Source organism: Balaenoptera physalus (assembly GCF_965194825.1).
Source record: "Balaenoptera physalus genome assembly, chromosome: 3".
NCBI lineage: Eukaryota > Metazoa > Chordata > Mammalia > Artiodactyla > Balaenopteridae > Balaenoptera > Balaenoptera physalus.
Genome location: NC_138890.1, coordinates 47,974,240 through 47,993,977, shown reverse-complemented (window position 1 = coordinate 47,993,977; position 19,738 = coordinate 47,974,240). Strand labels below are relative to the sequence as shown.

Genomic DNA, 19,738 nt, shown 5'->3' with positions numbered 1-19,738 from the left:
ACTTTAATACTCACTGTTTCTAATAGCTTAATTATAGTTTACAAATATTAGCTTTACTATTTTTCATTTCCATATATATGTATGCATATATATTATATATACATATATATGACCAACATTAAGAGTTTTAATGTTTTGACAAAAAAGAAATTTAAGGTCATAAAACAATCATAATTATTGCAATGATAATTAAGATTGCTTTGCATGTTTACAGTGCACACAGCCATTTTTATGGTTCTGTACTATCATCTAAAGTGAAGACTGCAGAGACTTTTTTTTTTTTTAAAGGGAGAAATTAGGTGACAACAGTCACAAAGGAAGTACATATTCATTTAATGTCTACTGGCTATAAAATTGATTCTGGAAGCTGTGGGAAAGACAAATGAATTGGATGTGGTTGTGACCCTCAAGGACTTCAAGGTCTCCTTTAAGAAGGTGAGCATTTCACATAAAGGAAGTATGTATAATGTAAGGATAATTCACAATTAAAATGTCACTTTAAAGTAAACACTTTTAAAATAGGGACCAAATTTTTATATGAGGAAAAATTTTGGCCAGGAACTGATCTTGAAAAATTGAAATTGAAGTATAAAAACAGGAATATTGGGGGCTTCCCTGGTGGTGCAGTGGATAAGAATCCGTCTGCCAATGCAGGGGACACGGGTTCAAGCCCTGGTCCAGGAAGATCCCACATATCGTGGAGCAACTAAGCCCGTGTGCCACAATACTGAGCCTGTGCTCTAGAGCCCATGAGCCACAACTACTGAGCCCACATGCTGCAACTACTGAGCCTGTGTGCTGCAACTATTAAGCCCACGCACCTAGAGCCCGTGCTCCACAACAAGAGAAGCCACTGCAATGAGAAGCCCGCATACTGCAATGAAACATAGCCCCCGCTTGCTGCAACTATAGAAAGCCCACGTGCAACAAGGAAGACCCAATACAGCCAAAAATAAAATAAATAAATTTATTAAAAAAAAAAAAAATTAGGAACCAAGATGGTGGAGTAGAAGGACGTGCTCTCACGCCCTCTTGCGAGAACACCAGAATCACAATTAGCTGCTGGACAATCATCGACAGGAAGACACTGGAACTCACCAAAAAAGATACCCCACATCCAAAGACAAAGGAGAAGCCACAATGAGATGGTAGGAGGGGCGCAATCACAGTAAAATCAAATCCCATAACTGCTGGGGGAGGGGCCTCACAGACTGGAGAACACTTATACCACAGAAGTCCACCCACTGGAGTGAAGGTTCTGAGACCCACGTCAGCTTCCTAACCTGGGGGTCCAGCAATGGGAGGAGGAATTCTTAGAGAATCAGACTTTGAAGGCTATTGGGATTTGACTGCAAGACTTTGACAGGACCGGGGAAAACAGAGACTCCACTCATGGAGGGCACACACAAAGTAGCGTGTGCATCAGGACCCAGGGGAAGGAGCAGTGACCCCAGGGGAGACTGAACCAGACCTACTTGCTAGTGTTGGAGGATCTCCTGCAGAGGCGGGTAGTGGCTGGGGCTCACCGTGGGGACAAGGACAGTGGCAGCAGAAGTTCTGGGAAGTACTCCTTGGCGTGAGCCCTCCGAGAGACTGTCATTAGCCCCACCAAAGAGCCCAGGTAGGCTCCAGTGTTGGGTCGCCTCAGGCCAAACAACCAACAGGGAGGGAACCCAGCCCCACCCATCAGCAGTCAAGCAGATTAAAGTTTCACTGAGCTTTGCCCACCAGAGCAACAGTCAGCTCTACCCACCACCAGTCCCTCCCATCAGGAAACTTGCACAGGCCTCTTAGATAGCCTCATGCACCAGAAGGCAGACAGCAGAAGCAAGAAAAACTACAATCCTGCAGCCTGTGGAACAAAAACCACATTCACGGAAAGATAGACAAGATGAAAAGGCAGAGGGCTATGTACCAGATGAAGGAACAAGATAAAACCTCAGAAAAACAACTAAATGAAGTGGAGATAGGCAACCTTCCAGAAAAAGAATTCAGAATAATGATAGTGAAGATGATCCAGGACCTCGGAAAAAGAATGGAGGCAAAGATTGAGAAGATGCAAGAAATGATTAACAAAGACCTAGAAGAATTAAAGAACAAACAAACAGAGATGACCAATACAATAACTGAAAAGAAAACTACACTAGAAGGAATCAATAGCAAAATAACTGAGGCAGAAGAATGGATAAGTGGCCTGAAAGACAGAATGGTGGAATTCACTGCTGCAGAACAGACTAAAGAAAAAAGAATGAAAAGAAATGAAGACAGCCTAAGAGACCTCTGGGACAACGTTAAATGCAACAACATTCACATTATAGGGGTCCCAGAAGGAGAAGAGAGAAAGAAAGGACCCAAGAAAATATTTGAAGAGATTACAGTCAAAAACTTCCCTAACATGGGAAAGGAAATAGCCACCCAAGTCCAGGAAGCGCAGAGAGTCCCATACAGGATACACCCAAGGAGAAACACGCTGAGACACATAGTAATCAAAGTGGCAAAAATTAAAGACAAAGAAAAATTATTGAAAGCAGCAAGGGAAAAACGACAAATAACATACAAGAGAACTCCCATAAGGTTAACAGCTGATTTCTCAGCAGAAACTCTACAAGCCAGAAGGGAGTGGAATGATATACTTAAAGTGATGAAAGGGAAGAACCTACAACCAAGATTACTCTACCTGGCAAGGATCTCATTCAGATTAGATGGAGAAATCAAAAGCTTTACAGACAAGCAAAAGCTAAGAGAATTCAGCACCACCAAACCAACTCTACAAAAAATGCTAAACGAACTTCTCTAAGTGGGAAACACAAGAGAAGAAAAGCATCTACAAAAACAAACCCAAAACAATTAAGAAAATGGTCATAGGAACATACATATCGATAATTACCTTAAACGTGAATGGATTAAATGCTCCATCCAAAAGACACAAGCTTGCTTAATGGATACAAAAACAAGACCCATCTATATGCTGCCTACAAGAGACCCACTTCAGACCTAGGGACACATACAGACTGAAAGTGAGGGGATGGAACAAGATATTCCATGCAAATGGAAATCAAAACAAAGCTGGAGTAGCTATACTCATATCAGATAAAATAGACTTTAAAATAAAGAGTGTTACAAGAGACAAGGAAGGACACTACATAATGATCAAGGCATCAATCCAAGAAGAAGATATAACAATTATAAATATATAGGCACCCAACAGAGGAGCAACTCAATACATAAGGCAACTGCTAACAGCTATAAAAGAGGAAATTGAAAGTAACACAATAATAGTGGGGGACTTTAACACCTCACTTACACCAATGGACAGATCATCCAAAATGAAAATAAATAAGGAAACAGAAGGTTTAAATGACACAATAGACTAGATAGATTTAATTGATATTTATAGGATATTCCATCCAGAAACAGCAGATTACACTTTCTTCTCAAGTGCACACGGAACATTCTCCAGGATAGATCACATCTTGGGTCACAAATCAAGCCTCAGTAAATTTAAGAAAATTGTAATCATATCAAGCATCTTTTCTGACCACAACGCTATGATATTAGAAATGAATTACAGGGGAAAAAATGTAGAAAACACAAACACATGGAGGCTAAACAATACGTTACTAAATAACCAAGAGATCACTGAAGAAATCAAAGAGGAAATCAAAAAATATCTAGAGGCAAATGACAATGAAAACACGATGATTCAAAACCTATGGGATGCAGCAAAAGCAGTTCTAGAGGGAAGTTTAGAGCTATACAAGCCTACCTCAAGAAACAAGATAAACCTCAAATACACAACCTAACCTTACATCTAAAGGAACTAGGGAAAGAAGAACAAGCAAATCCCAATGTTAGCAGTAGGAAGGAAATCATAAATATCGGAGGAGAAATAAATGAAATAGAAACAAAGAAAACAATAGCAAAGATCAATAAATCTAAAAGCTGGTTTTTTGAGAAGATAAACAAAATTGTTAAATCATTAGCCAGATTCATCAAGAAAAAGAGGGAGAGGACTCAAATCAATGAAATTAGAAATGAAAAAGGAGAAGCTGAAACAGACACCGCAGAAATACAAAGCACCCTAAGAGACTGCTACAAGCAACTCTATGCCAATAAAATGGACAACCTGGAAGAAATGGACAAATTCTTAGAAAGGTATAACCTTCCAAGACTGAACCAGGAAGAAATAGAAAATATGAACAGACAAATCTCAACTCATGAAATTGAAACTGTGGTTAAAAATCTTCCAACAAACAAAAGTCCAGGACCAGATGGCTTCACAGGTGAATTCTATCAAACATTTAGAGAAGAGCTAACACCTATCCTTCTCAAACTCTTCCAAAAAATTTCAAAGGAAGGAACACTCCCAAACTCATTCCATGAGGCCACCATCACCCTGACACCAAAACCAGACAAAGATACTACAAAAAAAGAAAATTACAGACCAATGTCACTCATGAATATAGATGCAAAAATCCTCAACGAAATACTAGCAAACAGAATCCAACAGCATATTAAAAGGATCATATGCCATGATCAAGTGGGATTTATCCCAGGGATGCAAGGATTCTTCAATATACGTAAATCAATGAATGTGATAAACCATATTAACAAACTGAAGAATAAAAAGCATGTGATCCTCTCAATAGATGCAGAAAAAGCTTTTGACAAAATTCGACACCCACTTATGATAAAAACTCTCCAAAAGTGGGCATAGAGGGAACCTACCTCAACATAATAAAGGCCATATATGACAAACCCACAATAAACATCATTCTCAATGGTGAAATCTGAAAGCATTTCCTCTAAGATCAGGAACAAGACAAGGATGTCCACTCTCACCACTATTATTCAACATAGTTTTGGAAGTCCTAGCCATGGCAATCAGAGAAGAAAAAGAAATAAAAGGAAAACAAATTGGAAAAGAAGAAGTAAAGCTGTCAATGTTTGCAGACGACATGATACTATACATAGAGAATCCTAAAGATGCCACCAGAAAACTACTAGAGCTAATCAATGAATTTGGTAAAGTTGCAGGATACAAAATTAATGCACAGAAATCTCTTGCATTCCTATACACTAATGATGAAAAATCTGAAAGTGTAATTAAGGAAACACTCCCATTTACCACTGCAACAAAAAGAATGAAATACCTAGGAATAAACCTACCTAGGGAGACAAAAGACCTGTATGCAGAAAATTATAAGACGCTGATGAAAGAAATTAAAGATGATACCAACAGATTGAGAGATATACTATGTTCTTGGATTGGAAGAATCAATATTGTGAAAATGACTATACTACCCAAAGCAATCTACAGATTCAGTGCAATCCCTATCAAATTACCAATGGCATTTTTTACAGAACTAGAACAAATCATCTTAAAATTTGTATGGAGACACAAAAGACCCCGAATAGCCAAAGCAGTCTTGAGGGAAAAAAACGGAGCTGGAGGAATTAGACTCCCTGACTTCAGTCTATACTATAAAGCTACAGTAATCAAGACAATATGGTACTGGCACAAAAACAGAAACATAGATCAGTGGAACAACATAGAAAGCCCAGAGATACACCCACACACCTATGGTCAACTAATCTTTGACAAAGGAGGCAAGGATATACAATGGAGAAAAGACAGTCTCTTCAATAAGTGGTGCTGGGAAAACTGGACAGCTACATGTAAAAGAAGGAAATTAGAACACTCCCTAACACCATACTCAAAAATAAACTCAAAATGGATTCGAAACCTAAATGTAAGACCAGACACTATAAAGCTCTGAGAGGAAAACATAGGAAGAACACTCTTTGACATAAATCACAGCAAGATCTTTTTTGATCCACCTCCTAGAGTAATGGAAATAAAAACAAAAATAAACAAATGGGACCTAATGAAACTTCAAAGCTTTTGCACAGCAAAGGAAACCATAAACAAGACGAAAAGACAACCCTCAGAATGGGAGAAAATATTTGCAAACGAATCAACAGACAAAGGATTAATCTCCAAAATATATAAACAGCTCAAGCAGCTCAATATCAAAGAAACAAACAACCCAATCCAAAAATGGGCAGAAGACCTAAATAGACATTTCTCCAAAGAAGATATACAGATGGCCAAGAAGCACATGAAAAGCTGCTCAACATCACTAATTATTAGAGAAATGCAAATCAAAACTACAGTGAGGTATCACCTCACACCAGTTAGAATGGGTATCATCAAAATATTTACAAACAACAAATGCTGGACAGGGTGTGGAGAAAAGGGAACCCTCTTGCATTGTTGGTGGGAATGTAAATTGATACAGCCACTATGGAGAACAGTATGGAGGTTCCTTAAAAAACTAAAAATAGAATTACCATATGATCCAGCAATTCCACTACTGTGCATATACCCAGAGAAAACCATAATTCAAAAAGACACATGCACCCCAATGTTCATTGCAGCACTATTTACAATAGCCAGGCCATGGAAGCAACCTAAATGCCCATCAACAGACGAATGGATAAGGAAGATGTGGTACATATATACAATGGAATATTACTCAGCCATACAAAGGAATGAAATTGGGTCATTTGTAGAGACGTGGATGGAGCTAGAGACTGTCATACAGAGTGAAGTAAGTCAGAAAGAGAAAAACAAATATCGCATATTAACACATATACGTGGAACCTGGAAAAATAGTACAGATGAACCGGTTTGCAGGGCAGAAATTGAGACACAGATGTAGAGAACAAACGTATGGACACCAACGGGGGAAAGCAGTGGGGGCGTGGGTTGGGAGTGGTTGTGTGATGAATTGGGAGACTGGGATTGACATGTATACACTGATGTGTATAAAATTGATGACTAATAAGGACCTGCTGTATAAAAAAATAAATAAAATAAAATTTAAAAATTAAAAAAAACTACTAATCAGATGAAGAAAATAAAAAAAAAGTTATATCTTTTAATTTAAAATTGCAACAACATCCTAATTCATAGGATGTATAAAATATGACCACATTATCTGCTGCCATAACTTTTCTTTAGTTTTGTGGAAGCAAGATTTACCACTCTTTGCTTTGTGTTGGATTTTTAAACCACTGCCATAAAATGGGTAATTTTTGCAAAAATATTTGATGGTTCATCAATTTTCTGTAGGGCTTTCCCACATCTTTCCCTGTTCAAGTCCTTCTTGCTTGAAGCTCCTATGCTGTTGTGATTCTTATTGATTTTTTTCTCTTTCACTGGTCTAAATCTGCCAGATTCTCATTTGTCCATGGCTTAAGTTTAATTCAAGCAATTATGCTACCTCATTTTCAAAGATGCCATGAAATCTTGCAGTTTGCAAACTGACTTCATAGCTGCCTTGCACTGCTACAATGTAACTCAAAACTCTGACAATCAACAGAAAATTTCAAACGAAGGGGACATGATGGTCTGCACTGGATGTCAACAAACTGCAGCTTAAGAACCAACTCCAGCCCACTGCCTATTTTTGTAAATAAAGTTTTATCAACACATAGCCATGAGCAAACATTCATGCCTATATTGTCTATGGCTGCTTTCAGGCTGCAATGGCAGAGTTGAGTAGCTGTGACAGAGACCATATGCCCCCAAAGCCCAAAATATTTACTGTCTGGCTCTTTCCAGGAAAAATTTTCCAACCCTTAGTGTGGACTGATGCTAGTGTTGAGTAAATAGAGATGATTTCGTGGACACTGATTTGACTGGGGTCAATTAATCAGTAAAGGTTTTGGATTCATGATTATTGCTTTCATGCCAACTTCTAAGGGTAAAAAAAAAAATGAAATAAACATCCAACTAAGGAGGATCCCTCACTCTTAAACAAATGCAACTTTTATTAGATTTCTAGGAGTGATATGAAGTGCTACAGTATTTTTTAATATTTTTTAAATTGTATTTTAGAGGAGAAAAAGCTCTCTATGGTTACTGAAGGGAAAGGTCCTTGGGAAAGGTGGCATGTCTGCAGGACTTCAAAGGATGTACAGGACTAAGGTTCAGAACATGCTCTGAAAAGAACAATTTGGATGGCCATTCTCTGTAGTTACGGTAATAGACAATAATAAACCACCTTACTGAGATGGCTAAGTATAGCTAGCAAAAGTTATGGATAGAAGCTGGGTCTGATTAAAATCTTCCTGATGCCTGTAGAGGTGAGGAATTTGGCAGCAGTTGCAAGAACAAGGACATAAGGATGTCTCTGGCAAAAAGTAACCAAGGCATCTGCCACCTGCTCCTCTCAATGTTCCTAATGTGACACCCCCCCCCCCAAGCCCTAGTGGTGGTCAGTGTGGCTAGTTCCTTCGCAATTAGTGGTCAGATTTTGGAAGCAAATCTAAGTGAAATTCCTCTTTCTGGTATTAACTGATCATTGAAGCTATCCTTTCCAGGAAACCTCCAGGACCCAAAGGAGCAAGGTCTATGCCCTTAGTGGTAGAATTTCAGGCAAAGGAGTTAGACCATAGAGGGAGGCTGATTTTTCTTTTGTCAACAAAAAATTCTAATTTCCATGGGGTTGCTTGGCCTTTCTTCCTAGACATACACATTTAGCTTATGCCAGCCTCTCTCAAATTAAGGCTCTCTTGAATTATACAGTTGGCTCCCAGCTCCCAGAACAGAGCAAAGGTGTTCATCCCCAGAAGCCTCATCTCAGCAAGCTCCCTTTTTAATGACTATCCTCCTTGCCTACTCCGCTCTCCCACGAGGCCCTGGCAGTGATTAGCCATGCGGGGTGGTCCTACAAGGCTCTGGAGAGGAATCCCAGCCCTCAGATCTGTCTTAGAGTTTCTCCGCTGGGAGAAGAGCCCAAACTGAAGCCCAGCAGTTGCCTGTCAGGGGAAGGAGCAGAGCGCTGCAGCCTGTGGTGCCTCTGGGTTCCAGGCTATGCTTCAAAGGCGGCTGCCAGCACACTCTGTGAGGCCACCCAGGTGGGGGCCGAGGCAGCTTTCCTGGCTCTACTCTGCTTCAAGGCCACTTAGGGAGTGACAGCTGTCACTGCATGTGCCCCTGGGGAATGTGTGTGACGAGGGAGTAGGATTTGGGATTAATGACAGGGTCTGTTCCCTGTTGCTCCAGTTTTTTTTGCTTTTTCTTTTTTTTTTTTTTTTTCCAGCAAACATAATTATAGACAGTAGTTTTAAGAGGCTGTAACTGCTCCAAAGTTGCTTTCTTCCAGAAACTGGAGTGTATATTGCTGAGAAGGCATTCAAAGTCAATTCCAGTATACATCTGACTTAACCCCTACCCCTCCTTCACCTGCCTACTGGTCAGTGAGCCAAACTTTTAAGGCACAGATGCAACCACCTCTCCCCAGCCATCCCAGACCCTATGACTTCTTCCTGCTCAGACATGCTTGCCACACCTGTGATCTTCCCTGCTGGCCTGAAAGCTCTTGATGGGCAGAGACTGTCTTGCTCACCTTTATGTCTTCTTTATTTCCTAGTATTAGGATGTACTCATATTGTGTGCTGTGTGACATTGGCCAAATTGCTTCACCACTCTAATCCTCAGTTTTCTTTACTATAAAATGAGGGAGTTGAAATAAATAGTCCCTTAAGTCCCATCCAGGTTTTATGTAGGGCAAAATACTGCCCAATTCTGCTCTTATTAGCTGTGTGACTATAGACAAGTTTTTACCTTCGGAGATCATTTTCGTTTTTGAAGGAGGAATAATGCCCATTCCCTGTAAGCTATATGAGTATTAAATATTTATTATTATATAATTACTAAGGGCTGATTTCCTTGCCATAAATAAATGCAAGAACACTATAAAATGAGATCTATAATTTTTGCCATAATCCAGATGAGAAGATAGGCTCAAAGAAGTGAAGTAACTGCTCCAGGATTACATGGTTAAGAAATAGACAAGTTAACATTTGAACCTAAGCAGCCTCCAGAGCAGCCTCTGTTTTCTTTCCTGAGTTTGCATGAGATGAGTACTTTGCAAGCCAGCATCATAATAGCCCCCAAATTGTCAACCATGCTTTTTGCCAGGAATGAAGTCCATGATGTTTTAAAGGGCATTTAAGGTCTTCTCAGTGAACTGACCTTGACTTAACCTTCAACTTTCATGTTCATTAAATATGACAGACACAGGCCACTTATTTTTAAAATGTGCACAGAAATCACCTTTGCTTACGTTGGATTTTTAATAGAATACCTCTTCTCAATTATGTATGAAATCTCCTGGTGGAAACATTTTTCCCTCTTTGTAGTCCCAACTCAAACAATTGTATTTCTAGGTAAATTTCTCTCATTGCCATTCCCTTCACTTTCCCAAAAATGTGATTCAGTAATTCTCATACAATGAAAGTTCAGCAGAGGGAGACATTGCTATGGGCTGGTAAGGACTGGGAGTACATCCTGAATGGGTAGGGACTGAAGCCAGGCATTGGCACAGTTCCTGAAGAAGAGAGTTCTGCATTCCTTATTCCTGTTAGTTGCCAAGCTAATTGGGATGTGGGATAAATAACATGAGAAAAAGGTAGTTGAGATCCGATTTAGGAAAGCCTTGAATGCCAGGATAGGGAATCTGGACTTCATCTTGTGGTCCAGCTTACTTCTGGGTGGCTCTCCAGCCACCTGTCTCACCTGAAGTGCTTGTCAACAGTGAAGATTCTGGCTCCATTCCAGTCCTACTGAATTGTAGGAATTCATAGTTTAACAAGCACGCTAGGTAATGTAGGCACCCTGCAGTTTGAGAAACTCCCGTAGCATTTGGGAGAATACTGTAAGTGAATGAATCTTCAAGGTAGAATGACACTGGGGATTTATTGAGGAAAATCACTCAGGTGGCAATGTGGACCAGGGACCAGAGAAAACAGGGGACCCACTGAGGGTTCCAACAATTGTCCTCAAAGATCATGATTCCAGACTGTCCTTGATAGTTGACTATGAATAGACGATTGCTAGAATCCTATCATCTCTAATAAAAGAAACTGTTCAACTTTTAGTTATTCTTCCCACAAGCTGTAAGGTTGTCAAGATACTACAAAATGCATGGTTTAAGGATTAACTTTTGACTAGAACTGGGGTCTCTTGATGTCAGGCCAGGACTTTTCTGAAAAGTAACAACCAGGGGATTAACGCTATGTGTCCTTTTTACTAAAAATAAAGAGCAAGCTTCCAGGTATCCCAGGGCACACTGCAGCTACAGTGAAGCCTTTAGTTGTAATGAAAATCCTCAAGTTATGCCCTGTACTTGACTGAATATATAGAAATTGGGCAGGTGGGCAGCTTGAAGTGTATACTCTCTGAATTATACAGCAGGGAGAATAGAACAGGCTGAAGGAACCCCCTGGCTTTGCTGGCATCATAAAATGAAGGCAGATAAAGCCAGTTCTGAATATTTCTGCAAATGCCACTCAGTGAGTAGAGAGAACAGAACCCTGATGGAGAGCGTGTATGACTCAGCATCATTAGTGTTTCCATGAGTTTGGTACAGCCTAAAATTTTAGGGAATCAAAGGGATGGGAGATGGTAATGAGAGATCAAAGGGAACAAAGGATTGGATCACAGTGAGTCTTTTCAGTTTTTCCTTTCCTTCCATCAGACGACTTTGTCTCATCCCAGAGAAAATGTATGACCAATAAAACAGCAAGTCATCCACTACCTACTCCCTTTCCAGTTATATATTGCATCTGAATCCCTTTGAAATCATATTTCTTTTGCAGTTATTGAAATATAGTTTAAATTGACTAGTTATATCCATAGAATGGAGATTTACTCAGGCTTCAAGGGCTAGAATTATTAGAAACAGAGATTGGTGAGAAGTTAGCCTCTGCCTTAGTCCCACCTTAACTCCATTTTGGTTATCAGAATCGTTCTTAAGTATAGTATTTTTGATCTATTTTGTTAGGAATAAAGAGAGATAGACAGAGGGCAGAGAGCAGAAAGAAGAAGAACTACAATCCTGCAGCCTGTGGAACAAAAGCCACATTCACGGAAAGATAGACAAGATGAAAAGGCAGAGGGCTATGTACCAGATGAAGGAACAAGATAAAACCCCAGAAAAACAACTAAATGAAGTGGAGATAGGCAACCTTCCAGAAAAAGAATTCGGAATAATGATAGTGAAGATGATCCAGGACCTCGGAAAAAGAAGAGGCAAAGATTGAGAAGATGCAAGAAATGTTTAACAAAGACCTAGAAGAATTAAAGAACAAACAAACAGAGATGAACACTACAATAACTGAAATGAACACTACACTAGAAGGAATCAATAGCAGAATAACTGAGGCAGAAGAACAGATAAGTGACCAGGAAGACAGAATGGTGGAATTCACAGCTGCGGAACAGAATAAAGAAAAAAGAATGAAAAGAAATGAAGACAGCCTAAGAGACCTCTGGGACAATATTAAACAAAACAACATTCGCATTATAGGGGTCCCAGAAGGAGAAGTGAGAGAGAAAGCATCCTAGAGAGTATGTGAAGAGATTATAGTCGAAAACTTCCTTAACATGGGAAAGGAAAGAGCCACACAAGTCCAGGAAGCGCAGCAAGTCCCATACAGGATAAACCCAGGGAGAAAGCCACCGAGACAAATAGTAGTCAAATTGGCAAAAATTAACGACAAAGAAAAATTATTGAAAGCAGCAAGGGAAAAACAAAAAATAACATACAAGGGAACTACCATAAGGTTAACAGCTGATTTCTCAGCAGAAACTCTACAAGCCAGAAGGGAGTGGCATGATATACTTAAAGTGATGAAAGGGAAGAAACTACAACCAAGATTACTCTACCTGGCAAGGATCTCATTCAGATTAGATGGAGAAATCAAAAGCTTTACAGACAAGCAGAAGCAAAGAGAATTCAGCACCACCAAACCAGCTCTACAACAAATGCTAAACGAACTTCTCTAAGTGGGAAACACAAGAGAAGAAAAGCATCTACAAAAACAAACCCAAAACAATTAAGAAAATGGTAATAGGAACATACATATTGACAATTCCCTTAAACGTGAATGGATTAAATGCTCCAACCAAAAGACACAGGCTTGCTGAATGGATACAGAAACAAGACCCATCTATATGCTGTCTACAAGAGACCCACTTCAGACCTAGGGACACATACAGACAGAAAGTGAGGGGATGGAAAAAGATATTCCATGCAAATGGAAACCAAAAGAAAGCTGGAGTAGCTATACTCATATCAGATAAAATAGACTTTAAAATAAAGAATGTTACAATAGACAAGGACGGATACTACATAATGATCAAGGGATCAATCCAAGAAGAAGATATAACAATTATAAATATATATGCACCCAACAAAGGAGCACCTCAATACATAAGGCAACTGCTAACAGCTATAAAAGAGGAAATCGACAGTAAGACAATAATAGTGGGGGACTTTAACACCTCACTTACACCAATGGACACATCATCCAAAATGAAACTAAATAAGGAAACTGAAGGTTTAAATGACACAATAGACTAGATAGATTTAATTGATATTTATAGGACTTTCTATCCAAAACCAGCAGATTACACTTTCTTCTCAAGTGCACACAGAAAATTCTCCAGGATAGATCATATCTTGGGTCACAAATCACGCCTCAGTAAATTTAAGAAAATTGAAATCATATCAAACATCTTTTCTGACCACAAAGCTATGAGATTAGAAATGAATAACAGGGAAAAAAACGTAAAAAACACAAACACATGGAGGCTAAACAATACGTTACTAAATAACCAAGAGATCACTGAAAAATCAAAGAGGAAATCAAAAAATACCTAGAGACAAATGACAATGAAAACATGACGATCCAAAACCTATGGATGCAGCAAAAGCAGTTCTAAGAGGGAAGTTTATAGCTATACAAGCCTACCTCAAGAAACAAGAAAAATCTCAAATAAACAATCTAACCTTACACCTAAAGGAACTAGAGAAAGAAGAACAAACAAAACCCAAAGTTAGCAGAAGGAAAGAAATCATAAAGATCAGAGCAGAAATAAATGAAATAGAAAAAAAGAAAACAATAGCAAAGGTCAATGAAACAAAAAGCTGATTCTTTGAGAAGATAAACAAAATTGATACACATTAGCCAGACTCATCAAGAAAAAGAGGGAGAGGACTCAAATCAATAAACTTAGAAATGAAAAAGGAGACGTTACAACAGACACCACATAAATACAAAGCATCCTAAGAGACTACTACAAGCAACTCTATGTCAATAAAATGGACAACCTGGAAGAAATGGACAAATTCTTAGAACGTATAACCTTCCAAGACTGAACCAGGAAGAAACAGAAAATATGAAGAGACCAATCACAAGCAATGAAATTGAAACTGTGATTAAAAATCTTCCAACACACAAAATCCAGGACCAGATGGCTTCACAGGTGAATTCTATCAAACATTTAGAGAAGAGCTAACACCCATCCTTCTCAAACTCTTCCCAAAAATTGCAGAGGAAGAAACACCCCCAAACTCATTCCATGAGGCCACCATCATCCTGATACCAAAACCAGACAAAGATACTACAAAAAAAGAAAATTACAGACCAATGTCACTGATGAATATAGATGCAAAAATCCTCAACAAAATACTAGCTAACAGAATCCAACAACACATTAAAAGGATCATATGCCATGATGAAGTGGGATTTATCCCAGGGATGCAAGGATTCTTCAACATATGCAAATCAATCAATGTGATATACCATATTAACAAATTGAAGAATAAAAACCATATGATCATATCAATAGATGCAGAAAAACCTTTTGACAAAATTCAACACACGTTTATGATAAAAACTCTCCAGAAAGTGGGCATAGAGGGAACCTACCCGAACATAATGAAGGCCATATTCAACAAACCCACAGCAGACATCATTCTCAATGGTGAAAAACTGAAAGCATTTCCTCTAAGATCAGGAACGAGACAAGGATGTCCACTCTCACCACTATTATTCAACATAGTTCTGGAAGTCCTAGCCATGGCAATCAGAGAAGAAAAAGAAATAAAAGGAATACAAATTGGAAAAGAAGTAGTAAAACTGTCAGTGTTTGCAGATGACATGATACTATACATAGAGAATCCTAAAAATGCCATTAGAAAACTACTAGAGCTAATCAATGAATTCGGTTAAGCTGCAGGATACAAAATTAATGCACAGAAATCTCTTGCATTCCTATACACTAATGATGAAAAATCTGAAAGAGAAATCATGGAAACACTCCCATTTCCCATTGCAACAAAACGAATAAAATACCTAGGAATAAACCTACCTAGGGAGACAAAAGACATGTATGCAGAAAACTATAAGACACTGATGAAAGAAATTAAAGATGATACCAACAGATGGAGAGATATACCATGTTCTTGGATTGGAAGAATCAATATTGTGAAAATGACTATACTACCCAAAGCAATCTACAGATTCAGTGCAATCCCTATCAAATTACCAACGGCATTTTTTACAGAACTAGAACAAATCATCTTAAAATTTGTATGGAGACACAAAAGACCCTGAATAGCCAAAACAGTCTTAAGGGAAAAAAACGGAGCTGGAGGAATTAGACTCCCTGACTTCAGTCTATATTATAAAGCTACAGTAATCAAGACAATATGGTACTGGCACAAAAACAGACACATAGATCAATGGAACAAGATAGAAAGCCCAGAGATTAACCCACACACCTATGGTCAACTAATCTATGACAAAGGAGGCAAAGATATACAATGGAGAAAAGACAGTCTCTTCAATAAGTGGTGCTGGGAAAACTGGACAGCTACATGTAAAAGAAGGAAATTAGAACACTCCCTAACACCATACACAAAAATAAACTCAAAATGGATTAAAGACCTAAATGTAAGACCAGACACTATAAAACTCTTAGAGGAAAACATAGGAAGAACACTCTTTGACATAAATCACAGCAAGATCTTTTTTGATCCACGTCCTAGTGTAATGGAAATAAAAACAAAAATAAACAAATGGGACCTAATGAAACTTCAAAGCTTTTGCACAGCAAAGGAAACCATAAACAAGACGAAAAGACAACCCTCAGAATGGGAGAAAATATTCGCAAACGAATCAATGGACAAAGGATTAATCTCCAAAATATATAAACAGCTCGTGCAGCTCAATATTAAAGAAACAAACAACCCAATCCAAAAATGGGCAGAAGACCTAAATAGACATTTCTCCAAAGAAGACATACAGATGGCCAAGAAGCACATGAAAAGATGCTCAACATCACTAATTATTAGAGAAATGCAAATCAAAACTACAATGAGGTATCACCTCACACCAGTTAGAATGGGCATCATCAGAAAATCTACAAACAACAAATGCTGGAGAGGGTGTGGAGAAAAGGGAATCCTCTTGCGCTGTTGGTGGGAATGTAAATTGATACAGCCACTATGGAGAACAGTATGAAGGTTCCTTAAAAAACTAAAAACAGAATTACCATATGATCCAGCAATCCCACTACTAGGCATATACCCAGAGAAAACCATAATTCAAAAAGACACATGCACCCCAATGTTCACTGCAGCACTATTTACAATAGCCAGGTCTTGGAAGCAACCTAAATGCCCATCGACAGACGAATGGATAAAGATGAGGTGGTACATATATACAATGGAATATTACTCTGCCATAAAAAGGAACGAAATTGAGTAATTTGTTGAGGCGTGGATGGACCTAGAAACTCTCATACAGTGTGAAGTAAGTCAGAAAGAGAAAAACAAATATCGTATATTAATGCATGTATGTGGAACCTAGAAAACTGGTACAGGTGAACCGGTTTGCAGGGCAGAAGTTGATACACAGATGTAGAGAACAAACATATGGTCAGCAAGGGGGGAAAACCACGGTGGGGTGGGGATGGTGGTGTGCTGAATTGGGCGATTGGGATTGACATGTATACACTGATGTGTATAAAATTGATGACTAATAAGAACCTGCAGTATAAAAAACCAAACAAACAAAAAAACAACTAATACTAAACTTTCTTTGGGTTATTTTTATGGAAATATGTTAATATAAATGTTTCAGACATTACATGAAATTTCTAAAAATCTTATATATTCTGGTATAATGTTATAAGTCATAATTCTAGTTATTACTTTAAAATGTATATCTCAGAAATAACTCAATTTCCTTGTCAATTGCATCATTATGAACTGTCATCAAATCTTTAACCGTGGTCATTTTTAAGTCTTTTGTCATTTACAGACAGTTCTGGGTATACTCTGATGCTTTTGCAAAAATGTTCCTATAAAAGGGTTTCATCTTCAAGGAATTCATGGAAAAGACTCTGATAAGTACAGGTTTCTGGTAACTGACTATACTGCTGAACTGAATGAATAGGCATTCTCAGAACTCTAATGGAAAACTGATGAATTCATAAAAGTGCTAACAAAAGATCAAGATGAAAAAAAAATTAATTACATGGGACTGAGTGAACTGATGAGGATGATTATAATTTTTGTGACTTTCTGTTTGAGTTAAAAAAAAAAATCCCCCAAGGACTCAGAGGCAAAAAATATACAAATCAATTTTCACTGCAAAGTAAAGGTGCTGTTACAGTGGAGGATTACTGGACTGAATGTCAATATTATGACATAGTATGAGTGTGCTTCGTGTTTGGGAAATGCAATCATTGTTGCTTTTATTGTGGTCATCCATTTACAATTCTTGCTGTCAGTTTATCTCTTGTAAAAATAAAATACAGTGTGTGTGTGGAACAAAAAAGAATCAATGAACTTAAACATAGGTCAACAGAAGAAAAACAAAAAAACAAAAAAAACAACAACAAAAAAAGAGAGATAGACAGAGATTACTGGAAGACAACTATCTCTGATTTCCAGCCCCTGAACATCCAGTACCAATGCCTGATACATGGTAATTACTTAAGTTACCATGAATGAATGGTGCGAATCAAGCACTTCAAGAAAGTCATATTTAAAAAGCCATAAATTCTGATCTAAGTCTAAGGTAAGGGAAATACAACAGAAGTAAGGTCCTCTTTATCAGTAATAACTTTAAATGTAAATGGATTAAACTCTCCAATGTAGAGACAGAGATTGTCCAGCTGGGGGCCAGACAACCACTTCCAACTCTGTGGTCCATGAGTATCACTTAGCCTCTCTGTAACTCATTTTCTTATCCTAAATTAAGGATGATGAGTATTCTCCTTCTCAACTTTATCATGAGGAAGAGGAGTTAATACATGGAACATCTAGGAAAATAGCCTACCAGGCAGCAAGCACTGACTAAAGGCTGCTGATGTGCATGATGCTATTGTCATGCTGACTGAGAGGATGCTGGTGTGCCCTGCATTGTGCTTGTGAGATACAAAAAAGAGGAAAGAGTGTTTTTCTCAACACATCACAATGGGTGGTCAATAAAAGGCTATCAAGAATAAAAATATATTATTTAGGTTAAGGTCTGTGGGTGAAAGAGGAAAGTTCTGTGGGTGAAAGAGTAAAGAAATACCAGTCTGAGGCAAAATGAAACAAAACAACCACCCCCCAAAAAAAACAAAACAGTGTGGGATAAATTAGTGTTAAATAAGAAAAAATGATATTGGTAGAATGGATTTTAAAAATTATCCAACTATATGCTGTCTACAAGAGACTCACTTTAGAACCAAAAACACAACAATCTTGAAAGTTAAGGATGGAAAAGTATATTCTAGGCAAATAAAAACCAAAAGAGAGAGCAGGGGAGGCTATACTAATATCTGACAAAATAGACTTTAAAAAACCATTTACAAGAGACAAAGAAGAACATTATATATTAGTAAAAGATTCAAAACAACTAGAAGATATAACAATTATAAACATTTTCAATAACAGACTATCAAATTATATGAAGCAAAAATAGAATTGAGGGATAAAGGTAGTTCCATAATAACAGGTGAAGACTTCAATTCCCTACTCTCAATAATGGATAGAACAGCCAGATAGAAGATAAGTATGGAAACAGAACACTTGAACAACATAGTAAACCAACTAGATCTAACAGTCATGTACAGAACAGGCTACCCACCAAGAGAATACACACTCTTCTCAAGTACACATGGGATAGACCATATGTTAGGCTACAAATTAAGTCTAAATAGATTTTAAAAGGTAAATACCATACAAAGTATCTTCCCCAACCACAACAGGAGAAAAATAAAAATCAATAATAGAAGGAAAACTGAAAAATTCACAAATTTGTGGAAATTAAACAACAAATGGATCAAAGAAGAAATCACAAGGTAAATTTGAAAATACTTAGAAATGAATGAAAAGTAAAATTCAGCATAGTAAAATTTCTGAGCTTCAGCAACAGCAGTGTTAAGGGGGAGATTTATAGCCATAAATCCTGACATTTAAAAAAAAAAAGAAAAATCTCAAATTAAAAACCAAATTTTACAAATTAAGGAATTAGAAAAAGAACAAACTAAACCCAAAGCCAACAAAAGAGAGGGAATTATAATGAAGACTAGAGTAAATATAAGTACAAGAGAGAATAGAAAAACAATAGAGAAAATCAATTAAAACAAAAATTGGTTCTTTGAAAACATAAAAAAAAAACAAAATTTTAAGTAGATGGACTAAGAAAAAAAGAAAGAAGACTCAAGTTACTAAAAAGAGAAATACAAGTGGGGACATTACTACCTATTCTACAGAAATAAAAAGGATCATAAAAGAGTATCATGAACTACTGTATGCCAATAAATGGGATAATCTAGATGAAATGGACAAATTCCTAGAAACATAAAACCTACCAAGAC

At 37.8% G+C, this 19,738-nt stretch overlaps 1 long non-coding RNA gene across 1 annotated transcript in view; it reads left to right on the top strand.

The window, feature by feature from the left end:
* Positions 1 to 19,352, top strand: part of LOC309657798 — a 120,296-nt gene extending 100,944 nt beyond the window's left edge. Inside the window, exon 2 of the long non-coding RNA XR_014261899.1 lies at positions 17,737 to 19,352. This is a non-coding gene — a long non-coding RNA (uncharacterized lncRNA). The remainder of the gene's footprint in view (positions 1 to 17,736) is intronic.
* The last annotated feature ends 386 nt before the right edge of the window (positions 19,353 to 19,738 follow it).